The 26956-nt window shown below is 46.2% G+C and overlaps 1 protein-coding gene across 1 annotated transcript in view; it reads left to right on the top strand.

Annotated features, from left to right (window-relative positions):
- Window positions 1-26956, top strand: part of NTM (neurotrimin) — a 959643-nt gene that overhangs the window by 106065 nt on the left and 826622 nt on the right. The gene's annotated exons all lie outside the window — the stretch shown is intronic.

Here is a 26956-nt window from a genome sequence, read left to right as displayed (position 1 = left end):
TTGAGGTCAGTGCCTTCTCTGGCTGCAGTTCCAGGCTCCTCTGTCCATGGGATTCTCTAGGCAAGAATAGTGGAGTGAGTTGCCATTCCCTTCTGCAGGGGATCTTCCTGACCCAGGGATTGAACCTGAGTCTCTTGCATTGCAGTTCTGCTTGTTCTCATCAGTCAACCAAGGTGGAATTCAGAATAAGAAAATGTTGTAGGAATGCAGGACTTCCTAGGTGCCTCAGAAGGTAGAGAATCCGACTGCCAGGCAGGAGACATGGGTTCAATCCCTGGATCAGGACAATCCCCTGGAGGAGGAAGCAGCAAGCCACTCCAGTATTCTTCCCTGGAGATCCCATGGACAGAGGAGCCTGGTGGGTTAGAATCCATGGGGGTCACAGAAAGTCAGACATGACTTAGCAACTAAACAACATCAACCCAAGATACTTCATTGTTGGACTAAGTTAGTTGTTATTCAAACTGCAGGCTTCAGGCTGCAGTCCATTGCGTGCGTGGTAAATCGCTTCAGTTGTATCTGACTCTTTGTGACCCTATGGACTGTAGCCTGCCAGGCTCTTCTGTTCATGGGATTCTCTAGGCAAGAACACTGGAGTAGGTTGCCATTTTCTCCTTCAGGGATCTTCCCTACCCAGGGATCAAACCCATGTCTCTTATATCTCCTGCATTGGAAGGTGGGTTCTTTGCCACTAGTGCCACCTGGGAAGCCCCTGCAACCCTTAGAGGTTACTAAATATTTTAGTGGCTTCCAACTGTGATTAAAAAAAAAAGATCAAAGTGCATGACATAATGTATGGATATTTTATGAACATTTTATTTCAATGTTGTGTGGGAGGTGTGTATATGCAGGGGGGTGTTGTGATATAAAATGAATTTGCTATTTTAGGTCACTGTCAAATGTTGAAAGCCATGGGACCAGGTGACCTGGCAGGCCCACGCCTCTGACTCAGAGCAGCCCCAAAAGCCCACTTAGGTCTAGAAAACATGGGCCGGGAGGACTTCCGATGACAGGTTCTCCTATGTTCCCTCTGTCTAGGGGATTAGATGTTTATAAAGAGTCTAGTGTATCGTCGACATCCGAAACTTCACATCATGGAGTGTACTGGGGCAGTTTGGGATGAACGCAGTTGGGGATAGGACTGACAGTGGGCAAGTCTAAACTGATCCAGCAGGCAGGGCAGGCGTGTAACACCAGGGCTTCCAGACGCAGGGCTGACGCTGCCGCCGGTGGGTGCCCACCTCCCCTTCTTGCCCGTCTGCTCAGCCACGTCTGATTGACTGGCTGACTCAGGCAACCTAATGAGAGGTAACACCCCATATGACGGAGCCAGCGCCGGGGAGTCAGTTGATTGACATCCTGGGATCTGACTCTGTGCATAGCCCCACTCGCAGATTCTGTTAATGGTGGAAAAATTAAAACGGTGCTCGGTGCCTAATGAATGCAGCATGTGCCTCCTATTAGCACATGCCAGCTGCATCTCGGGCAACTAGGAAGCAGTTTCTAAATTATTTATCAGTTCCCTTACCTCCACCCCAAAAGAGAGTTGGCTTATGCATTTCTTTATTTCATGGACCAATATGCAGAGTAATTGCTTTGGGTTTTTGTGGGGTTTTGTTTGTTTTTCTTTTCCTATGGATTTTCTTTTCCTGATTTAATGTCAGGTAGGGGCGGAAAGGATAGAAAATATCACGTCAATGTCATTTGAATCATAATAGCTACAAATTCACTCCCCTGAATAAATAGAGAAGCTTATTTATCAAACACAGACAAGATGTCTGTCGAGTTGTTAACAGAAGGAGAGAGATTTGAGTCGGCGGCAGCAGTTGCAGAAGTTTACATGATTCCGGAGCTCCCCTGGGAGCAGAAAGCATGCAGCTACTTCCCTGGCCTGGAACCTTGGGTGCTGGCAGCCAAGGGGCCGCCCAGACGTGGCTGTCTGAACCCATCAGGGACTGAGCGCGGAGGCTGAAACGGGCAGAGAGCTCAGGGCGTCCTGCCAGGACCTGGGCAGGGAAGCAGTACGTGTCTCACTTGGTGCCTCGTCCATTTTGCTGTTGTCGTTCAGCCGCTCAGGGTCTGACTCTTTGCGACCCCGTGGACTGCAGCACCCCCAGGCTTCTCTGTCCTCCACTGTTTCCCAGTTTGCTCAGACTCATGTCCATTGAGTCGGCGATGCCATCCAACTCTGTCTCCCCTTCTCCTCCTGCTTTTGATCTTTCCCAGCGTCAGGATGGCTCCCATTTATTGAGCAGCCACATCCAGGGCTCTTCTGAGTGCTGTACATATATGATTTCATCTAATGCTCACGATAAACAGTGAGCCTATTTTATGACAAATTTACATCAATGAGAAAACCAAATCCAATGGTAAGCTGATGACTTGCCCGAGGTCCTTCCCATGGCCACGTGTCCAGCTAGGATTTGAGCCCTACCTTTTATTTCCATCCGTATATATAGATAGACACCTGGACTGTGGACCTGGTTTTGAGCCCTAACAGCTGAGTTATCTTGGTCCAGTTGCCCTTTGCTCTCTGGGAACTCAATTTCTGGGTGGCAGTGAACTGTCATAGTGGACAGAGTGGGCTCCTGGGTTTAGACCATAGCACTGCTGCTGTGTGACCTTGCAGGGGGCTTACTTGACCTCAGCTCACTCCTCTATAGAGTAGAGGTGGTGGTTGTAATGTCGCCCCGGTGGGGGCAGCTTTGCTGAGCTGATAGGTTGCCGCAGGTGGGAGGGCTCTAGCCCAGCTTGGTGCATGGTCAGCGCTCATTATATGTGCATTCTTGATCCTCAGCTTCCATCCGTGTGTCCACATTTGTAGCAGGAGATGCAGGAGTTAAGGCCTACTTTGGTCAGGAAATTCTATGAATCAGGTCTCTGTGTATACTTAAGCTCTGTAGTTATCTCTGGTGTTATGCCAGTGAGAACAAAATTAGTGGGTGAAAACTGGAGTGGCTACGAGCAGTGTGAATGCCTGGCACGGCTGCATCTTTTCCGCTGGCAACGCCTGTTTCTGTCGGCACCTCATTTCATACTAACGTGTCCACCTTCACGTTATCCGTTTTGGTAGGGCAGCGATCGCGTTCCCATCTTAAAGAATTACTCAGCGATTAGCCTAAGGTCAGAAAGTGAGTGGAAAGAGCGGGATCTCTGTCCCCATGCCCTGCTTCCAACACAGGTCTCGCTTGTCTGCAAGGCAGAGGGATTTGAGATTCTGAATCAAACCCTAAGCAAAGAGGCGCCTTAGAAAATGAGCTTTTTGTCTGACTGCACTAGGCATTTTCTTTTCCAAAATAAAAGGCTGGGCAAAACGTCCTGGCTCTATTTCACCAGCTCATCTTTTTCTAAACATAAAAATGTACCACTTTTCCTTTTTCTGACTGGAGAGCAATTAATCTTGTCTCCTCTAGACCCTCACGTTGGCACATAGGACAACGGTCTTGAAGGCAGACGGTTCCCTGGGGGAGGAGAAAAGTGAAAACATCCCAAAGCAACAAGAAGGACTGGCGAGTTCAAAGCCTGGCCAGTGGGAACCCAGGAAGCTGCCTCAAGCCTCCCCCAGTTTTTCCCGGGAAGTCGGGTCCCCTCCCCGTCGCGGCAGGCAGGGTGCGCAGGTCAGAGCAGGAAGGAACCCCAGTTGGTCATTTGTAGGCAGTGGGGCTCTTCCAGGTCCTGAGGGACAGGGAAAGGCCAGAGACCTGTGAACTCGAAAGAGAAAGCAGCAGTCTTTTGTTGAGAAGCAGAAAAGCAATGTCTGTTACCACTGGCACGTCCAGATCCCAGAGCCTGTAGACTCTCGTCCATGGAACCCATTTCTGAGCTGTAGCTTAGGGTTGGCAGGGAAACTGACATCTCTGCAGTTGAGCACCAGGCTGGGAACATAGCAAAAGCTCAGCAAATTCCTGAAAAAACATCAAACTGGATTGTCCACACTGAATCCAGCTGAAATATTATCTAACAGTGTTGTTAGCTCTTAAATAGCAGTGTGGGGAGGGCAGTCCTGATCCAGGTAATCCGACAAGAGTGGCTGATCCCCAGGACAATTCTGGGATTCCTCTAAACACATAGTGTTCTATGTCTATTTGCCTTCCCCAAGAAGTTTTCCCTTGCTTAATTCATGTACTCATTCAGCCACTATTTGCGGAGTTTATACAATATGCCCGGCACCATACAAGGAAATACAAGGGTACGAAGAGAGCCACAGTCTTTGCCCACACAGATTTGATCATATATGGGGAAAAGATCAATATTATGCCATAATTAAAGGAATTATTTAATTACAGTAGTTAGAGGAATTGTTTCCTTTTTCTTAGTCTTCAGAATTTTTTTTTTAAATTGGAGGATAATTGCTTTACAGTATTATATTAATTTCTGTCACATATCAACATGAATCAGCCATAGGTATACATATGTCCCCTCCCTCTTGAATCTCCCTCCCAAACCCCACGCCATTAGACCCCTCTAAGTTGTCACAGAACACGGGCTTTGAGCTCCCTGTACTATATAGCAAACGCCCACTGGCTGTCTGTTTTACTTACGATAATGTATATGTTTCAGTTACTCTTTGGATTCGTCTCTCCCTCTCCTTCCCCCACTGCGTCCACAAGTCTGCTCTGTATGTCAGCATCTCCACTGCTGCCCTGCAAATAGATTCATCAGTACCATCTTTCCAGATTCCATATGTATGTGTTGATATATGATATTTGCTTTTCTCTTTCTGACTTGCTTCACTCAGTATAACAGGCTCTAGGTTCATTCACTTCATTAAACTGACTCAAATGTGTTCCTTTTTATGGCTGAGTAAAATTCCATTGTATATACATACCGTAACTCCTTTATCTATTCATCTGTCGATGGACATCTAGGTTGCTTCCATGTCCTAGCTATTGTAAATAGTGCTGCAGTGAACACTGGGGTACAAGCGTCTTTCTCAGTTATGATTTTCTCAGGGTATATGCCCAATAGTGGGATTGTTTTATTCCTAGTTTTTTTCCATAATCTTCTCCACAGGGATTGCATCAATCTACATTCCCACCAATAATGCAAGGTTGGTGTCTTATTGCACTGACTTTTCTCCACACCCTCTCCAGTATATGTGGTTTGTAGATTTTTTTTTCATGATGACCATTCTGATTCATGTGAAGTGATACCTCATGGTAGTTTTGATTTGCATTTCAGTTAGAGGAATTGTTAAAAGAATAGCTCATTGTTAAAGGAATATTGCAATAGGTAAAGGAATTGCTTAATTGCAATGGTTACATACCACAGTGTGAATTAAAGAGTGTTTTAGGAGTATGTAACAGGAAGCTGTACCCAAATCTGCCCCAAGGACAGAGTGGAGGTGAGGGTAGAAGGCTTTGAGGACATTTATATTAAGACATGGGGAATGAGTGTGAGAATTCCAGGAAAGTTTGGGGGAAAGCAGGCTGAGCTGTTTGCCTTTCTTAAAGACTTTTGACCAGAAGATAATCGCAGGTTGACTGGAATGGACACAGGCCTGAAAACTCACCCTGTTCTTGGTCTTCAGGGTGGCCTGGCCTTGTTCGTAACTCAGAGAAGGAGGCGGTGCCCCCGGAGCTCCATCTGCCAAGCTGGGGTGTGGGACCTCACTATACCTGTGGCTGCTCACCTATGCACTCAGGAGCGTCATCCTGAGAACAAACTCTTCTCATCGAGGCCTTGAAAGGAGTAGAGCCAGAGTCTGCTCAGTCAGGGACTCACTGGGAACCCAGGTTCTCTGTCCAGTGCTACGGAATACCACCCGGTTTCCAGAACCTGAGGCATTTCAATTAATGGGCGGTGCTTCACACCAACATTTTTCTCTTCCCTGGCTTCCTAGTCAGATGGCTGTGTATTATAAATAACAATAAGCCGGCCCAGTCAGAGGCTATAATTGAATCTCTTCTTTCTGCTGACATCAACGGGATTCCCTCCAGTGAGTCACTGTGTGGGTATTTAATTGGGAGACACGTGGGAGGAAGCCAGCCTGATTCTGCAATCATATGGGGTACGCCCACTGATGTCAGGTCCGCCCCCGGAGGGGCTCCGGGTGTTACTTTCCGCCTCAGAGACTATTGCAGAAAGGTCAAGGAAGACCAAGGACCAAGCAGGTCAGCCTGGAGGCTTGAAAACAGAGGGAACCTTGGCAGAAAAGAGAAATGATCCTGCAAACAAATACTGTTGCCCCAATTTCTGATTTAACTTGTTCAGATCATGAAGTTTATTGATTGTGTGTGTGTTGGTGAGTGGTTCATAAAGAAGGGAGAAGAACCTTGGAGAACACCATAATCTACAAAGTACAAAAGAACAACTGCTAGGTGCCTAAAAAATCAATTTCAGCACCGCATTCTTTAGGAAGAAGGGCACGGGAGAGGATTTCACTGGTTTACCTGCTGGATGTCTGGTGATGAATATATACAATAGCCCTCTAAGGCAGTATTTAACATATCCATTTGATAGAATCTGGGTCTAAGAAAACACAGGTAATAAGTGGCAGATATTCAATTCAGACTCATGTTATTGTGACTCTAAATCCCATGTTAATTCCACTCTACGCCTCGGCTTCAGCCACTGCTCAGTCCGCTCTCAAGCTTCTTGTATATCCATCGATTAATTAATGTGCAAAATATTTGTTTCCAGTGCAGGCACGAATAGATTTCAGTCCTGTAGAGAACATAAGGAGCATTCATAATACTAATATAGACAACAGTAGCTAATGTTTGCATGGTGATTGTGATCTTCTAAGCTTCCTTCTGAACATTTTGTAAATATTAACTTGATGAGGTGGTAGTGGTTGTTCAGTTGCTGTCATGTCCGATTCTTTGCGGCCAGGCTTCCCTGTTCTTACTATTTCCCAGAATTTGCTCAAACTCAGGTCCTTTGAGTTGGTGATGCCATCCAACCATCTCATTCTCTTTTCCCTCTTCTCTTCCTGCCCTCAGTCTTTCTCAGTGTCAGGGTCTTTTCCAATGAGTCGGCTTTTCAAATCAGGTAGCCAGAGTATTGGAGCTTCAGCTTCAGCATCAGTCCTTCCAATGAATTTTCAGGGTTGATTTCCTTTGAAGGATTGATTGATTTGTTCTCCATACAGTCCAAGGAGGTACCAGCGATCTAGACAACTGGTTTCCAAAGACATCACCACCATGTCCTGAAACCTGATCTTTTGAGGCTTAAGGCCCAGGTGGCAGGCTAGAGTAAAGATCAGGCTGTTAACCCATGACTGAGGCCAGGGCCGGGGCAGGCTACATGCCTCAGGCTGTGGCACAGGGGTTCCAGACCAAAGCCCAATTCCCCAAGCTTTGTCAGTTGCTCCAAGAAATTGTCCTCATGGGGCCCATGAGCAGAATGTCCAGATCCTCGATGGAGGAGGGGCTGTGAATCAGTGGATGAGGGGTCTTCACCAGACACTCAATCCCCTCTCCCTGCCCGTTCCCTACTAGGGGTTCGATTTTTCTCTGCAGCACCTGGGGATGCCACAGATAAAGATGTCCTTTATCCTCTCAGCAAACAGGCTTGGATGGGCAGGATTAAAATCATATCAGAAGAACTAAAGATTGGGTATTATTGAAAATTTCCTAGCAGCAAGGTTTCTGAGAAACTTGGAAGCATATCTGAGTTAGGGGAGAGGAAGTGGGAGCTTCATCCATCTCGGAATTGTGATGGCAGTCAGCTCCCTCTCCTGTCGCCTCCCGGTTACTCCAAACAGAACCACTGACCATGTCTGACCCCCAGGAGTAACTATAACCTGCTCTGTCTCTTCTCAGGGCATGGGGTGACCCTCCCCCTTCCATGGGCTGACCCTGCCACTCCTACCACTGACCCTGTCCCCCCATCTCCCTTGGGATGTTGCTCCATTCATCTCTGCCCTCTCTCTCCAGAATTTTTAATCACGTCTTCTCCTTGGCCACTTTGTTCTCATCCTACTGTTTTTCCAACCTATCAAGTTTTCCTTTAAAATTAAGAAAAGCAATAAACATAGTTCTCTTGTGATAATTGCCTCACCTCTTTCCTCCCATTATCATCCAGATTTCTTTTAAGGGTAGTCTACAGCCCCACTGTTTTCACCTTATTACCTCATATTCACTTTTCAAGCAACTGTAATCTGACCTCGTGCCCCACCATTTCACTCAAATTGCTCTCATTAAAGTCAGAAATAATGGCCTCCCGCAAGACAAAGTCTACAAAGCACTTCCAGGATTCCTCTGATCTTTCTCTGAATGTATTCACATCTCACATCTTTGTAAGGGTTGATGCAATTCACTGCCTCCTCCATCCTGAAACTCCTCTTCCTCGGCTTCTAGGATACCTGCTTGTCTTTCGCAAGTATCATCCTAAACGGTTGGTTTCTTTCTCTCCCTCTCTTTTAAAAATATTTATTTATTTGGCTGCCCCAGGTCTTAGTTACAGCTTGTGGATCTTAGTTACCTGACCAGGGATCGAACCCAGACCCTCTGCATTGATAGCTCAGAGTCTTAGCTACTGGACCACCAGGGAAGTCCCATGAAAAAGTTGGTTTCTTTGGATTCTACCCTTAGCATGCTTTTTTTCTCTATTCGCTCTCCTTGTCAGTTTCATTTAAACTCATGTTTTGATGTTCTACTTATATGGTAATAATCCCCAAATCTCTGTCTCTGGTCCCTGAGTTCCATACCTACATAACCAACTGTGTGCTGGCTAGAGTCACCTGAATGCCTCCCCAGCTCCATATGCTTCACATTCTTTACATCCAACATGGAATTCATCATCTTTACCTCTCATCCTATTTTGCTCTGAATTCTCCTCCTTGATTTGCAGCATCTCCATCTGCTCAGTTGCCCAGCCAGGAACCTGGACTTTTCAATATACCTCTTTCTCCAGAGCTCCATTTACAAACCAGTCAGCAGTTCTGGAGTCTTTATTTCAAGGATACCCGCTTTTGTCATTCCTGATGCCACTCTGTGGTTGAGCTTCTCTTTGTATCAGGCTTGGACTCTGGCAGTGGTTTCCTATCTTCTCTCCTTGCTTCCACGCTGCCCATCCCCTGTCCCACATAACACTCAACATGCTGCTCCAGGGCAATGCTTCCAAAATGTGGAGTTACTCTGTAAGCATCCATATTCAATCGGACAGAGCTTAAGCTCTTCCATGTTACATCAAAGTATTTAAATGACGTGACATGAGCGCATTCTTTGCCTCGGGGCCTGCCCTTTCTCGTTCTGTGACATGGATGTCACGCCACTTGCAATTACCCCAGTCTCCTGTTGGTGCTTCCTAGCCCTCCACTCAGACTGTCCTTACAGCATCCTGCATCCTCTCTCCTCCATCATATCTTTGGATCCATTAGCTCTTTAATCTGTCCTCTCAGTTGGCTGAGCACATTCCTTTGTGGACACAAGGGCATAAACTTGGCAAGTCAAGACCAAGTTTACAAGTAGGCAGGATGGGTCCCTACCCATGTGGTTTAAATAACGAGGCTTAGTAAAGCTCATAACTAATTATATTTCATTGTTTAAAATTATTTCATTATTGGGTCATTCCTTTTGTTGTCTTTGTCTTTTTGTTTTTGGAGAATCCTCTGTAAATTTCTGTTGGGAGGAGGTTAATCCCATGAACTTTTATAGTCCCACACATTACAGAAGTGGGATCATGGCAGTCAGCTGAGAGTGAGGCTCTTGGTGAAACGGGACACAGGATGAAAAACTGCATTGAGGATGTGGAGGCATGTTGCTACACACAGAGAGAACATACCAATATAATGTTTATATGGCAGAACTAACTTGGTTGAATCATGTGGATGATACCAGAAAGTTCAGTTCAGTTGCTCAGTTGTGTCTGACTCTTGGCAACTCCATGGACTGCAGCACCCCAGGCTTCCCTGTCCATCACTAACTCCCAGAGCTGACTCAAACTCATGTCCATCAAGTCAGTGATGCCATCCAACCATCTCATCCTCTGTCATCCCCTTCTCCTCCTGCCTTCAATCTTTCCCAGCATCAGGGTCTTTTCCAATGAGTTCTTCTCATCAGTTCAGTTCAGTTGCTCAGTCATGTCTTACTCTTTGTGACCCCATGAACCATAGCACGCCAGGCTTCCCTGTCCATCACCAACTCTCAGAGTCCACCCAAACCCATGTCCATTGTGTTGGTGATGCCACCCAACCATCTCATCCTCTGTTGTCCCCTTCTCCTCCTGCCCTCAATCTTTCCCAGCATCAGGGTCTTTTCAAATGAGTCAGCTCTCCACATCAGGTGGCCAAAGTATTGCAGTTTCAGCTTCAGCATCAGTCCCTCTAATGAACACCCAGGACTGATCTCCTTTAGGATGGACTGGTTGGATCTCCTTGCAGTCCAAGGGACTCTCAAGAGTCTTTTCTAACCAACGAACAACACCAGGAAGTTAGGATTCAAATTAATGCCCAGGTGACCAAAAATGAGAAAAGATAAAAAGATTTCCTGAATAATACAGCATCATCACCTATGGATCCCTGTGTCCATTTCCTTAAAAAACAGATTGTCAAAGAGAGATTGCTTTATTGGATCTTGTGAGATGAGCCAATATATCATCTGAACTCTTTGCATCCTATAGATGGTTGGAAGTAGATTGAGCAAGGAATTATGTGACTGCCAAAACACTAGGAAGAAAAGGAAGGCAGGAAGAGAAACACACGTGCAGCAAATTTGTGTTGAGCATCTACGCAGAGAGTATTATTCCACTGAGATGGTATTGGACGAGTGTGGGCCCCATCCCTGCTGTGAGTATCTCCTTGGCGTACGACAGGTGCTCAGTATAAATGTTTGTGGAAAGCAGGAAGGAACGAGGGATGGAGGGAGTAAACAAGTGCCCCATTGTTAGTTGGTTTAGAATAGCTTAAAGCAAATGGCTATTAAAAATTTACTGTTTAGCTTTTCACCCTGTGGTATGTTCTTGCCCACAGCGTGTTCCTCTAGAAAATTCACACTATATCTATTTCTCATTAAGGTGAGGGAGCACTTTATCAGGCTAAGTGGCCTATCCATCAGTTCAGCATGTTAAATCTGAGGAGTTATTAAAGCAGACAGCAAGGGAGTGGCATAGCTGGGGTTCTAAAATCAGGTCCCAAGAGCAGCCCAGCCAATCATGTCCCGGGGCCTGTAGCTGAGCTGGAGTCAGAGGACACTTCCCTGCTTGTCTATACCTCTGGATAGGCCAGCCATCCAGCACATGCCCAGAAAGGGAGAATAAAGGCAGCACTGTGCTCAGGGCTCAGGTAAGCTCCATCTTTGTTTTCTGAACCATCTCAGTTACTCGCAGGGCCCAAAACAATGGGGAGAGGGCAAGCTTCTAACTTTCAATCAGAAGTGTTTATGTGTGTTCTGGGCCAGTTTTGTAAGACAGCTGCCTTAATAAAGGATTTATCAAGACAATAAAACAAGAGAGGAAAGAGCCTAAAGGTGCTCTGGTGAGGATGGCTCTTTTATTCTATGAGAGTCTAAGAGGGTTAGGACTTGCCTGGTGGCTCAGACAGTAAAGTGTCTGCCTACCATGCAGGAGACCTGGGTTCAATCCCTGGGTTGGGAAGATGCCCTGGAGAAGGAAATGGCACCCCACTCCAGTACTCTTGCCTGGAAAATCCCATGGACGGAGAATCCTGGTGGGCTACAGTCTATGGGGTAGCAGAGTTGGACGCAACTGAGCAACTTCACTTCGCTTCCTAGTTAGGCAGTTTTGGGGATTTCAAAGATGGCTTGTTCTAACCAATGAAGCAGGTTTTTTTAATGGAAATTGAGCATTTTGACCATGTGACAGTCACCAAGTACTTTTCCATGAAACCCACCGTCAACATTCCAGTTCCACTGGGCTCTTTCCTGAGTCTCTGTATGGTGTGTGTGTTAGGTGGGAGGACTGAGAGGCAGATTCCAGGCTGCTCCTGGGCTTGTGGAGGTCACCAGGAACACTTACTAGTGCCCTGCACACCACCTTGCACAAACAGGAGTTTAATGTAGGGTTATTTATAAGCCTTCTGACCACAGTGATTCAATTACTCAGTTATTCATAATTCACCCATATGTTCATCACACTTGTCTTGAGCACCTGCTATGTGCCTTTAATACAGAGATGAATTAGCAACAGCTTCCTTGTCCTTAAGAAGCATTTTAGAGCCTAGCGGGGGAGACGGACAATTACAACGCAATGGAAATTGTGTTCCAACAGAAATTCACATAAGGAGCAATCTTTCCTGACAGAAGGAAGAAAAAGGTATTCTAGGCAGAGAGAACAGTATATATAAAGTGTGAGAAGGCTGGAAGAGGGCATGCGAGGGCCAGGAAACTGTTAGATCTCAGGTGCAGCGCATTGTAGGGTAAGTGCTGACGAAGCCTTTGGGGAGCCTGGAAGAGGAAGTGGTGAGAAATGAGGCTGCAGAGGCAAACTGAGGGTTGCCTCGAGTGAGACTGAGAGAAATGAGGGTGAGACCAGTTATGGCTTGAATTCCTTTCTGTAGGCCCTAGGGAGTCCCGTGCACATCTCAAACAGTGCGAAAAGTGGAATCAACAATGTGGAAAGATGTAGTCCCAGAAATTAGTGGGTCAAATAGAGGACCATTATATTAATGCAAGAAAGAGATGATGAATAAATGAACTGGGCCTGGACAGTAAGTGTGGAAGAAGAGGAGTGATTCAAATGGTAACTGGTAGTCAAAGGTAATGGTCTTGAGAGGCGGTGTGCGTGGAGTCAGGATAGGGTTCAGAAGAGTGTAAACTCACCTCAGGACAGAATTTAGAGGGTGTCCATACTCAGTAATAAAGAATGATCACATTTTAATGCAATAGTTTAAGGAATACAAATTAATGCTAAATAAACCCCCACAATTAACAACATAACACCTTTCAAAATAGAGACAGATTATTATGACCAATTTTTCCTTTGACATCTGGCTTCAGTATGGCTTGACATGGTAATGCACTGATTTTGGCTTTATTCAAAATGTTAGTAGATTGTTCATTATGGTTTTTTAATATGATTTTTATTTAAAAAATATTGCATTAAATGATTGTCTTAATTACTATCTTTTAGGTTGTTGCTGTTCAGTCACTCAGTCATGTCCGACTCTTTGTGATCCCATGAACTGCAGCACTCCAGGCTTTCCTGTCCTTCACTGTCTCCCAGAGCTTGCTCAAACTCCTGTCCCTGAGTTGGTGATGCCATCCAACCATCTCATTCTCTATCGCCCTCTTCTTCTCCTGCCCTCAATCTTTCCCAGCATCAGGGTCTTTTCCAATGAGTTGGTTCTTTGAATCAGGCAGCAAGTCTTTTAAGGGTGCCTCTTAAATTTTGTGCCAAGGCAGGTCCCTCATTCTTCTCCCCCCAGTCCTGGCCCTGGAATAGGTCTAGGGTCGGGGTGGGGGTGTCAGGAAAGATATAAGATGCTGTCAAGTAGGATATACTAAGATCCCAATAGGAAGTCTTTCTCTATTGAAGGATTGCACAGTCAGCTTCTGAAAGTGACTTTCTTCCCAGACACCTTTCCTCTGCCCACCACAGCTTGGCATTTCCTACTAGGAATTTTCACCAAGTGACGACTTCATTCAGACCCCGCATGTTGCCCTCCCTCTGAGCAAACTGAGTTTGGGTCTCCCATGATGAAACATACATACAGCTTGTATACCACTTGCCTAAATGCTACAAATGCTTTAGAATAAGCATGGAAATTGGTTTCTAAGCTCCAGCAGTTTCTAAAATAGGAGTGGTTTAAAATAAAGCAGTGCTATAAAAGGGATTCCTATAGAGCAGATTGTGGGAAATGGTGGTGAGCCTCTAAAACAGAAAACCTGGGGAGAGTCATCAAGGGCTTCCAGTCAGTGCTGGAAAGGGTGCCTGAGAGGCAAACGTGCTCTGCCAGGGGAGTAGTCAGCTCCATCTCCAGCTCCTCGAGGCCATGAAACTCATTTCTATCCATCCCCTGAAGCCGCTTTTCACTTTATATCCTGGATTGATGCAGAAGTAATATATTCTGTCAGTGCAAAAATTTGGCTTAAAAAAATACCATGGTCTTTGGAAATCTAGGAGGGAACTGGCAGTGGGGTGGTGGTGGTGGGGGGGGAGGCTTCCAAATTAATTGCAATGCACAGCTGGAGTACAGTGGGCATGGTGAGGGGAGGGTGTGGACAAGGCAATGTTTGGGTGGAGAAAATGACTGGGTGGGCAGAAACGGGCAGTGGGGGAGTTGGATGATGAAGGAGGGTAGATGGACATGTGAGTGGAGCTGTCTGGTAGCTTCAGTTTCCTTAGAGAAGTTGGAGAAAATATCACTTTCTGAGAGTCTGGGGTTGGGATGAATCTTCGGCAAGATCGTGAAGGTTAAGAGAAGGGGAGAGAGGATTGACCAAAGACCATGTGTGGATCTTCGTGAGTCCTTGCGGACCTTCTGCACTTGGAAGCCACGGCTGCACATGTCTCCAGTCTACACAGCTGCAGGATTATTTAGAGGCATTTAGTTAGTTAGTTAGCTTCGGCTGCAGTGGGTCTTTGTCGCTGCATGTGGGTTTTCTGTAGTTACACTGCGCTGGCTTCTCGTTATTGCAGAGAACGGGTTTAGAGTGCGGGCTCAGTAGTTTTGCGGGGCACGGGCTTTGTTGTTCCGAGGCATGCGGAATCTTCGCAAATCAGGGATCGAACCCGTGTCCCCTGCATTGGCAGATGACCTCATAACCACTGGGCCACTGGGGAGGTCCACCAATTGCATGACTTTCATCTCTGGGAAAAGGCTTGGAGAAGCCAGGCCCTGGGACTGAAGCCAGGTTGGCAGTATGTAAGGCAGATGAGGGGTTAGGGGTGAGGGAGCTGGGCAGTGTTGAAGAAGAAGAGTTTACGAGTAGCCAGCATCGGGGAGGGGTGCAGCGGGGAGTGACCAATGAGACCAGTGATGAAGCAGGGAGAAACCAACAACACTGAAGAGTCTCAAGCTTCCAACTGTTCCATCACTTGTTGAAAGTACAGGATACAGCTGAGGGATGCTGTGTGTTATAGGGTCCTGCCTCGGCAGGACCAGCCCTGGGTCAGCGGAGGCAGCCACACCGTGTGAGTTTCCTGTCAACCAAGGCCCGTTTCACTCTGGTGATGTCCCTATAGTCACGATGACCTCTGCATTATTACATTACTATCTCTTCTCTTGAAATGCAGCCACACAGGCCCCTCTTCAGCAGAATAAGGCATCTTTTCTGTCTCTCTGGAGCACCATGTAGGAATAGGCATTCCTGTATGGAAGACTTAGTTCATCAGTAGCACTGTTAGTTTCCCCCAGGCCCCCCATTTATCCTAAAATTGATAAAATATGACAATCAATAGGGCTTTCTTCGTGGCTCAAATGGTAAAGAATCTGCCTGCATTGCAGGAAATCTGGGTTCCATTCCTGGTTCAGGAAAACCCCGTGAAGGAGGAATAGCAACCCACTCCAGTATTCTTTGCCTGGGAAATTCCGTGGACAGAGGAGCCTAGTGGGCTATAGTCCATGGGGTTGCAAGAGTCAGACAGAACTGAAGCGACTAAACAACAGCAGCAATGAGAGTCAATAAAGCAGGCACCATCCTCAGGTTGCTAATGAAGACGGGCTCTGCTAACAGTTCTTATGACTGTACTAAATACAGCTGTCAAGCCAGTGGGGAATTGGAGAAGGTGGTGTGCAATTAACCTGGTTGGAATTAGGCCAAGGAACCCAAGGTTAATGGCCCTGGGAATGGGAACATTAATGACCACCGATGGTCAAGCCCCTTTTTGTCTTACTCATTAGAGCTGCCTTTTCTATTCTGTGAGAGCCTGGCCTCTGGCCCTGGGATGGAGGGTGATGGAGAGTCGCCACTCCCCCAGATGACGTGTTGTGCATTCTGACAGCTTCTGCCTAGCGCTTGATTTCCCCATCACAACACCCAGGTATAGTGCACAGCAGATCCCAAACATACCCGCCATCTGCTGAGCGCCGCTGACAAACACTATGCATATTCATGCACACAAACCACTCTGGGTTTTCACCCGACAGACTGACAAAAGTGCGACACCCCCTTGCTTTCACCTGTTTGGTGCTGGTGTTCCATTTTCTACACGCTCCTGAGTGAGCTGGAATGGAATCTTTAACCATGCCAAAATGTGTCCTCAGTCACATTTGACGGTGACAGAGTTATTAACATGTGAATCTTCACGGCCTTACGCCCTAACGTGATTGACAAAGAGGATGCTATTTCTGCCCACTCCCTATCTCTTTTTCCCTATTCCTTTTACCCTCTGAAAGAGAAGTCTACCTTTGCTGGAGCTAATCTCCTGTGATAAGCTTTTGTGATGCAAATTTGGGACACTGGGTGGATAGAACCGGAGTGGGGGTGATGAGGTGTAAGCTCAGAGGAGGGATGAAAAAAGCCTAGACCCAGCAAAGGAGTAAGAACCCTCCAATTCAGGATGGCAGCAGTTTGCTGGGGAAGCTGAGCCCGGGGCTAGGAAAGAAAGAAGCTTCCAGGGAGCTGTGTAAGGTGTGAGAAAGAAAGTGGAGGCAGGGGAAGGTGGATTTTAAGAAGCCTGGTTGATATTCTCAATCAATCTCTTTGGGCATCTGTAGAGAGATATGAATAAATGCTGCTCTCAGTTTTAATTCTGTCTGGTTGCTAGAGAGCTTTCCTTCCCGTGGAGGACACTGGGATTATCTGGATTATCCCATCATGTATAACTGGGGGCTGAAGGTTGAGGTTCAAAGGACAGCGACCTTGCATTCTCCTCTTGACCTTAGAGTCAGAAACACATTTTGAGGCACCCCCTTCCCTAATGGATTTTAACAAAGAGTGTATTGAAAATTCATGAGTACCAAGACATTCCCTGCTATCCACAATTGCAAGTCTCTCGAAGGCTCTATGATCACCCATCAGTTTTGTACCTTCTTATATAAGCCTTTCAGAAAGTCTCAGGTGGAGATATTATTTTCCCATTTCATGGATGTGAAAACTGAGGTCCAGGACCCTAGAGTGACTCACTGGTCTGTGGTTAGGTTACAAGATTCATAAGAAGCAGCTCAACTCAGGGTTCATGTGTGAATTTTTATAAAAGGGGAAATGAACATAGAGGGAAAGATATTGAAATGTGCAAATAGTTCTTAAATAGAGGCAGGAATTCAGTAAAAACCACAAGGCTCCTGGGTTCCGGAAGCCTGCCTCTCCTGGGTGGTTCTCTAACACGCAGTCACTTTGAGCTTTTTGCTGAGAGTGAGAACCACAGAGGAGCAGAGACGCAGCTCTGTGAATCTGTCTAGTCACCCCACACCTTAGCTTCGCACGGCCAGTGTTCCTCTGTTCACCAAGCCCTTTTCTTTGGATCCAGCAAAAGTGTGGTGGGGGACTCGGAGCCTGTCCTCTGCCCTCGGCAGTGAAGGGCTGGGTATGGGCAGGCAAGGTGAAGATGTCCACACCATGCTGACAGCCTTGGCATTTCCTCGGCGAACTTGCAAGATAATTCAAGCCACTAAATCAGCCCAAATCACTTGCGGTGACTGTCATTTTCCTGTGTGAACATCTCACTGGCTGAACACCAGCATCTCAATAGCCACAGTGCCCTAATTTTCTTCACTGGAGACAACAAAACCCAAGTAGTGAGTAGGGGGAGGGACCGAGTCCCAGGGGCACTCTCTCCAGGGAAGTCTCTTGGGCTTAAAGACATCTAAAGTGGATCTGAAAGAAAGCGGTGATTACAGGCTAATTTTCTGCCTGTATTATGTTAAGTGTACCATCATCTACACAAACAGCAATTGCTTTATGCCAGAAATCTTTTGACTGAATTCCTGTTATTGGTAAATTTTGTATTAAAAAAGAGAGAGAGCTTGAAGGAAGATCTTTCTATTTAAAGGTGAGACTATTCAGCACACCAGTAAAAGACACGAGATGGGCAGGGAGCCAGAATATACTTTTCCCTCTTAAGTGCAAATACTAGCAAAGGAGAGATGGTCTAGTAACTCTGCAGGGAAGGGTCTGGGAGGACCACACTGTTAGCTTGAGGAGGATACAGCTCTGCCTCCTGCAGGCACCCTTGGTTTTCTGGCAAGGAAGCTGACAGCGGAGCAGAGGTGAGCAGAGGCTGGTAAAAGTAACCATTCCTGAGTCATTCCAGATGGGAGTGAGGAGGGACTGGTGAGAGCTCCTTTTCCTGTATCAATACTGCCCTTTCCCAGGGGCAATGGAAGTCAACTGGGCCACTGCACTGAGACCCTCTTTCAGGGCTCAGTCCTATAGGCGGTTTTATCACAGTCATTCATTCACTCATCATCTAATCTGTGAACATTTTCTAAACACCTTCTAAGTTGCAGATTATGGGCCATGCCCAGGGAATTAAAAAAACAATCATGAAAAGGAAGCTGGCAGCATAGTCAAACAGGAATAGAACAGGGACACTGAAATCAGAGAGATCTGAATGAAGATTTTCACCAAGCTTGTCTTGCCTGGGATACATAGCTTATGACTTTGTACTTGTAAATTGGGATATGGGGATGGATTACTGAAACCTGCTTCAGAGAGACATTGAAAGGATTAATAATGCATATAAAGCAATGATCGAAGAGCCTGTTGCCAAATCAGTGCTCAAAAACCGTGAGTTGTTCCACCCTCCTTCTGAATCCTCATTTGGTACCCGAACTTACCCCTGATGCTGGGAAGGATTGAGGGCAAGAGGAGAAGAGGGCGATAGAGGATGAGATGGTTAGATAGCATCACTGACTCAATGGACATGGATTTGAGCAAGCTCGAGGAGATAGTGAAGGAGAGGGGAGCCTGGCAGGCTGCAGTCCATGGGGTCACAAAGAGTCAGACATAACTTAGTGACTGAACAACAACCAGAACTTACAACCTTTAGGCATCAGACTCCCAGGCCAACATCAAGAGACACTTGGTTGTTCTTATTACAATCCAAGACTATGAATTTCTTGACGCAGGAGGCTGGGAGGAGGCCCAGAGATTGGGATGTGCACAGAGGGGAGAATTGGGTTCCCAGGAAACAGAGAGCTACAGAAAGGCCCTTCTGTGCCAGGTACCAGTTAGGCATTGTGTCTATGGGGTCGCACAGAGTCCGACACAACTGAAGTGACTTAGTAGCAGCAGCATCATAGATTATTTTGCAGGTCTGTGTGGTGGTGCAGGGGTAGGAATTCCTGCCCTATTCAACCTCAACAACTCCAGCAGAATGTCTTCAGGGTCAGGAGGACACATAAGAAATGGCACCTTCCCAGACCGCCAGAAGAGTGCTAAGCCTCAGTATTGGACCACCAAGGAGGTGGTCATTTGGAGGACACTCGGCAGGATCATTAATTCCTAAATGGAATAAAGATTTGTGTTGCAGTTGAGAATAAGCTGTAAATTAGTTATTAGTCAACTTTTTGCAGACAGAGTTTGGAGACCAGGGAAGATCAGCTTACCCTCCATCCATCCCCAGGGGGAACGTGGGACTTAATTTAAACTTATCTCCAAGTGTCAAGTGCCAGCGCCAAGGTGTGTATTTTACTTTCCTTGAACATGTTGACCCCAGGCTCCTGCAGTGCACATATTATTATGGAACCTTCTAAATGAGTAACAGCCTCCAAGGTTGAATGCAGCCTCAAGGGCACAGTGTGAGGGAGAGAAGAAGGGTGTAGGACTCTATTTCTAGGAGAGACTCAGAGCAGATTGTAATCCACATTTCGCCTATGATGAGTTGTGTGACCTTGGATGAATTACTTTATTTGTCTGAGCATGTCATATCCTCTGGAAAATGGGGATGGTACCATCTGACAGATTTGTTGTGAAACTTAACTTAGAGGACACATTTTATATACCAAGCTGAGCAATGGCCACTTACTAAAGGCCCAGTTAATACTGGTGACCGGCTTCAGAAGGCAGGATGAAGGATACTTGGCAGAGATGCAGTGTCTGATGACGATGGTGATGAACAGAGCCTCACTGCTGATGCTCAGAGAGGAAGACGAGCAGGAAACTCCATCACCTCCGGAACCGGGAGGTGAGTCAGGCGCGAGGAGTGGAGATGAGGGTGGAGGTGGGGCCCTGAAGCCCAGCGGGGCCCTGAAGCCCAGTTGCACACAGAAGTGTGGTCCACAGCACATGCAGTGACGGGCCGCAGGAGGAAGTGGGTCGCACCACAGGCTCACTCAGCTCTGTCTTCTCAACCTTGGTTTCTCAGGGCCAACCATCAGTTCACCTCCTCTGCCAACAGTGACATGCTCTCAGCTGGGGTTCCCTCTGCTCCCTGACTGGCAGCCACCCAGCTTTGCCTCTGATTAACCCTCTGAAGCCGGCAGACATGGACTTCCTAGATCGTATCTCGCTCGTCAGGATTTGACAAGGGCTTAAAGGAGCCGCTCAGATGGTAAAGCGTCTGCCTGCAATGCAGGAGACCTGGGTTTGATCCCTGGGTCAGGAAGATCCCCTGGAGAAGGAAATGGCAACCCACTCCAGTATTCTTGCCTGGAGAATCCCATGGACAGGGAGCCTGATAGGTTACAGTCCATGGGTGGCAAAGAGCTGGACACTTGGACACGACAAAGCGACTTCACTTTCGCTTCTTTCATTCTAAAGGAGCGGAGCCCCATGCCCTCCCCTGGTCCAGATCCCCTGGAGCGTGGGGAAGGCTTCCTAAGGCGTCAAGCTCTCTCCCTGACAGGTTGAGCATCTCCCGTCGGCATGACTGACTGTCACCCTCGTTGGTTTTCCTCTTTTCCTTTCTATCCACGCTCTTCTGCAGCTTCTCATTCTCCCCCGTCCTCTCATTCAGCCTTGCTCAAAAATCGCTGAGTCAACAAGCTCTTTTCCTGCTGCCCGTCTCAGAAAGCAGACAAATAGCAGGATGCCACCCTGGATGGGCCATAAATAATGCATAGTGCACAGAAACAGCTGGAGAGGCCCTCTGATTACAAAGAGATCTTTAGATAACAGAGCATCCCACTTACTCTTCTTAATGCCCTAGTTCTTCATTCTGAGAGGCGCCCACCTGCTCATTCATCAATAGAGACCCCCAGTGAAGGACACTGTTTCTCCTGTGGTCTGACCCCAGCTCTACCACCAGGAAGGCCTGTCTGACATCCTCTTGTGATGCTATTCCTTGGGCCCCTGGACGCCTGTGGTAATGGTGGCCAGGCTAAATCAGTTCAGGCCTTACGTTTCATTATTTTAAACTCTTGCTATGATTTTGATGTCTTGACACTTGCTGAATTCTGGAAGAGATGGGACCTCTAGGTTAGTGCCCTGATATATTTTAAATATAGTGCCTCATAAGTTCCATATTTAGGACTAAGGGCTTGGTGAATACTGGATGCTCCAAGCAGAAACCTGTAAAGCCGGTGATTAGCATTTCCAGTTTCAGTTGAGGAAATTACAGCTCAGATAAGTTAATTGATTAGTTCTAGGTCATCGAGCTAAGAAATTATAAGCCTAAGATTGAAATCCAGTATCTGAGACTTCATCTTCCATATTCATTTTTCTTTCTGCTGATTAGGAATCAGGATGAAGGGACTCACACAGCAGCGTAGATCAGCCAGGGCAGGAGCAAAGAACAGAATTCCAGTTGGGTCAAAGGAAGGTAGGGTCTATGTGCTTTTATTTGCAAAGTAGAAATAGAGACACAAACATAGAGAACAAATGTGGAAACTAAGGGGGAAGGGTGTGTGGGGTATGAACTGGGAGACTGGCATTGACACATATATACTCTACTATGTATTCAATAGATAACTAATGAGACCCTACCGAACAGCACAGGGGGCTCTACTCAGTGCACTGTGGTGACCTAAATGGGGAGGAAATCCAAAACAAATGGATAAAAATAAATGTATAACTGATTCACGTTGCTGTATAGTGCAAACTAACGCAAGATTGTAAAGCAGCTATGCTCCGATAAAAATTAATTTTTTAAAAAAAAGGGAAGACAGGGTGAGGAAGAGGAGATGGGCACATTTGTAGGCAGGATACCGGAAATCCAGCAGGAATGTTGAGGCGCCCAGTGATTCCCCATCAAGGGAAGCAGTTCGCACCTCTAGGCCTGGAGGGAAAAGAAACAGAATGGTGTAATCGTAGACAAGTGAGAGCGGAGCCGAGGAAGAGGCTCTGCCCTTCAGGATCCGCACCTCGAAAGGCTTGGCCACTGTCAGGACTCAGCCTGAAGCACAGAAGAAACAGGAGTAAAGGGCCACCTTCTTGACGAGGCGTTTGACAAACACACCTGGAACCAACCAGCAAAGGAGAAAGTGATGCGTTTCATTGGTAGAGTCAGCAACCCTGATACAGAGCAAAACAGAGAAGGGAGGCGGCGGCCTGCAGGGGGCTGGACCGGAAGAATCACCCGCATGGAGAGTCAGCACCAGGTTCTTTATCATTTGACGTGTGCACGAGTCACTGCCTCCATCCCCAGGCTCTTTGCCCAGGGTTGGATTTCCCATGAAGCTGATGAAGTCTAAGCTACAAGGTCCATAAGCATTGTGTCTCACTGCACAGCAGACCACCTAGAAACTTGATGGCCTAAAACAAAAGTGATTTCTTATTTCCTGCATTTCTGTGGGTTGGCCAGGTGGTTCTTCTGCCTCTCAAGGTGCCAGCTGGAGTCATGGGTCACTTGTGCAGCTGATTTCAGCCGGGAGCTCAGCTGGGTCTGAATCATATGGACGGCTCCCCTCCATTGTCTGGGGCCCTCGCTTCTCCTGCACACGCTTTCTCAAGAACTCTCATCATTCAGCACTCCAGCCCAAACCTCCTTCCATGGAAGCTGGCTTCTAAACGAGCAACAGCAGGAACTCAGGCCTCATACTATTATTGGTCAAAAAAAGTGGCTGATTCTAGGGGACGGAAGAGCAGCATGCATGTACAGAGCAGGAAAAGACCTTGGGGGATTTCACAGCTCACCTATGCTCCCAAAGACCCTGGTTGGGGTCATCCAGCGGCCACATCCATCTGTACTCCCCAAGGATGGGAACACCTAAGAAAGGCTCAACCCACTGTGTCTTGCGACAGTCTGTTATATAGTAAGAGCTAACAGACGCTGAGTCCTGAGGAGAAATAGTCAAATATGTCTGGTAAATGTAGAAAAGTAAGACAGTTTAACTGCAGCTAATCAGGACTTCTGTTACTGTTGATCTGACATCTCATTCATATACCATCCCTGTATCAGGCAGGTACCACTGAACTGGCCATAAACATGCTGAGAATCCAGCTCAGAGGAATTTGAGCTGGGCTTACTTTTTTGCACACTTTACATAGTTCCCTGTCACTTCCACGCACATGAGACCCTTGCTGGCTGCTCTGATGCAGTCACGGCTCCCAGAGTGATCCCATCGCCTTGGGACACGCAGCGACCCTACATCACTGTGCTGTGTGAGTGTGCCCTCAGAGCCCCAAGCTGGGAATATGTAGGGAGCGGAGGAAAGACAAGGTTTGGATGGTAAGAAGCCCGAGGCTAGTCTGTGGAAAATTCCTCCAAATATCACAGCACACAAATGAAAGAAATCTGATGGATGTTTTTCTAGATTTGGCCCGAATCCTGAGGATTCTCATGACACTAACGATCACGATTTGAGAAGCTAGAAGAAACTGCTCTGAACTATCAGTTTAAAAAATCTGCCATGCTAGAGGACATTGGATTTAGCTTTCTTTTTTTTTTTCTGTAGAAACTATTATAAAATCATTATTGTGTGAAGAATTGATAATGTATATATATAGCTAATCAGTCAATCCTAAAGGAATCAACCCTGAATATTCACTGGAAGGACTAATGTTGAAGATCCAATACTTTGGCCCCCTGAAGTGAAGAGCTGACTCATCGGAAAAGAGTTGGGAAAGATAGAGGGCAAAGGAAAGGGGTGACAGAGGATGAAATGGTTGGAAGGCAAGAAAGTATTACTGAAATGTATTGGGAGAGAATGAATATCAATGTTATTTTTTCTAGAGTTTCTGACCTTTGTGGGTACTTTCTATCTTTTAAAAATTTACAAGTTGCAACTTCTCATTTTAAATACATCCATACTTTTTTTCCCAAATGTTAAATTTACTTCTTTTCTTAATTGAAGTATAGTTGCTCTGCAATATTATATAAGTTAGTTGCACAATATAGTGATTCACAATTTCAAAGTTTACTTCCATACTTATTTTTCTATTTGTAATTTCATGTTTTTTTTTTTTTTTTTTTTAAAGAGAACCTCAAAACTATATAAGCTTCAGGCCCCACTGAATCTGGGCCATGTCTGCATCTAGACCAGGGACAATCAAAGGATACTCACTAATAACATCCTGGAGCTGGTGCTATCTCTCAGCATGGGGGAGTCGAGCTCGGCGTAAAATGACTTATCTGGGTTGTCTTTCTGGGGAAATAGAGATTCAGCGGATCCCAGAACAAGATAAGACAAGATGAGCCATGAAAAACTGTGCAGAAGAAAGCTGTCTCACCTTGTAGCTGCTGAGGCAGAATGAGAACAGTGACTTGTAGCCATGCGACCCTCCAGTTCCGAAGCTCCCTGACATCTGGGAGCACAGGATGATAGGGCTGCTAATTAATGGCACCGACAGTGGAGCTTGGCCCACTTGGGTAGGCATTGTTTCAGGTATCGTTTTGAGCACTTTGTGGGTGTTAACTCACTGGACCCTTAACAACCTTGTAAATCTCCATGTCCCTCCCACCTGCAACCTGGGGAAGCAGGCGCAGAGAGGGACAGGACCCCCCCGGGGCATGCTGGTGTGGTGGGGCTGGATATGCTCCCTTACCTACCCAAGTACTTGCATCAATACAGCAACATGCAGCTTATCAAGCAGTTTTACAGACAGCATCTCACTTGCAATCCTAATAGCCCTGAAAAAGTTGGTAGGACAGTTGCTGCTTCTCTCATGTTATGGGTGATTAATTGAAACCTAAAATTACAAAGTGACTTATTCATGATCACATAGCCAGTAAGCGGAGGTATTGAAACTGAAAGCAGACTCTTGTGTGCTTTTCATTATATCACGCTGTGGATTAATACGTTTCAGCCCAAGTACTTTTCGGTTTCTATAACATCTTTATGTATAATGCTAATGTAATAAGGTCTACCACTTTATAAAAAGGTGTTATTATCCCAATGCTACCATAGAGAAATGAACGAGGCAAAGACACAGCACACAGGCTGCACCTGAGCCCTGGCTTTTTTCTCCAAATTCACAGGCACACAAATTCAAATTCACACACTCCCTCACAAGTGGCAGTGCCACCAGGCTGCTTGCCAAATCCTGAACGCAGCTTGGCCCTGGGGGGGAACAGAAGGCAGAACCAATGCCTTAGGACTTGGAAGCGCCTGGTGGGCCGAGGAAATTTTGAGAGGATTGGTGTGGCTGCAACAGAGGGTAGGCAGATGTCAAACTGGAAAACAATTAGGACCAGAGGGTGAGGACTTTGAGTAGCATGATGGGAGCATTATTTTGCAGGGAGTGAGTATTGGGCACACACCGAAATCTGTACTAAACAACGGTGGATAAACTAAAGAAATTGAAGTGCATTTTTTAGCGGCAAACTGAAGTCAGGGCTGGGAGTAACAAATGTATATTAGGCAAGGAGGAGAAACAACAAAAAACCAAACACTTTAAAGTATTTATGAAAGAATAGATAATCTCTTAATAAAAAACTATGTAGTCTTAGGATCACAGAATTGTAAATAAAAGGGTAATATAATAACCGTAATATTTAAAATACCCCAGAGGCTCCATGAGAACCCTGCTTACTAAATATTTTCTGTTTAAAGTTGACCTAGAGGTTGACCTAGATTGTAGCTTTATCAGTGGCCGTTGATAAATGGGAGAATTCTCTTCTCCCCAGAGTCCATTAGATTAACATTCCTTAAACACCTCAGTGGGGGTGATGATGATGGTGGTGATGATGGCTTTGGTGGTTATGGTGGTGATGATAAGACGGTGATGATATGACGGTGATGATGGTGATGATATGGTGATAGTGATGGTGATGGTGATGGTTGTAATGCCAGTGATGATGACGGTGGTGACGATGATGACAGCCACCATTACTCGTTGCTGGCTCTGCTGTAGGTCACAGGTATTGCCTCTGATTCAAAGTTACTCTTTAAGTTAGGTTTGAGTGCCCCCTTTTACAGATGAATACAGTGAGGCCCAGAAACATAAGTGAGTGGTAAACCAGAGGGAAACCAGTGGTAAACCAAGTGGTAAACCAGAGCTTAACACAGGTTAAAAAGAAGATAAGCCTCAGAACCTTTTTCTTGCACTCCGCCTCCCCACTCCTTTGCACAGAAGCTAGCATTGGCATTCTGTTCTCTGCTCATTTAAGGCTGACCAACTGATGCGCATATTTATGGCATCTACACCTGAGCCTAACCTACATATCCATCCTCACTGTTTCCCCTGGAGCCTCTTATTTTAACTTTATTTCCTTACAAACTCATAATCATTTCTCCTCAAACACCTTTCCCCTAAGTGTCTATCATGAAGTTCTATTAACCCAGCTTCCTTCCAAGTACTTTTCTCAACACATTCACAAGTCTCTCTCGAAAATGCTTCTCTCCAGCTCTATCAAACCCCTATGTGTCGTCTAAGGTTTAGCTCTCCTGTGTCAGGTGCATAGCAAATCAATAGATGTCTACTGTTATTATTATTGCTATTTTCATTATTATTATCCATCATCCAATGAACTTTTGAGTGCCTTCAACCTGCCCAAGATCCATGAGGTGTTAGGAATACAGTGACACATAAGACACGATCCTGGGCTCCAGGAACCATGGTGAGGCGAGGGTGTGTTGGCGGAGGGGTGGAGGGCCATGTAGTAACACACGCCACAGCACGTAAGAGTGCCTGATGGTGCTGAGAAAGGATGACGTCCATTCTGGAGTTACTGCAGAAAACTTCCCAGAAGGTACCTCTGAGCCTAATGAACACATTGAAATTAGCCAAGAAACATGGCTTCATGTTACGATTAGGGGTTTTCTGAGTCACTGGGTTTTAAGCACTAAAAC

Source organism: Capra hircus, chromosome 29, assembly GCF_001704415.2.
Source record: "Capra hircus breed San Clemente chromosome 29, ASM170441v1, whole genome shotgun sequence".
NCBI classification, from domain to species: domain Eukaryota; kingdom Metazoa; phylum Chordata; class Mammalia; order Artiodactyla; family Bovidae; genus Capra; species Capra hircus.
This window is presented reverse-complemented; position numbering and strand designations above follow the sequence as displayed.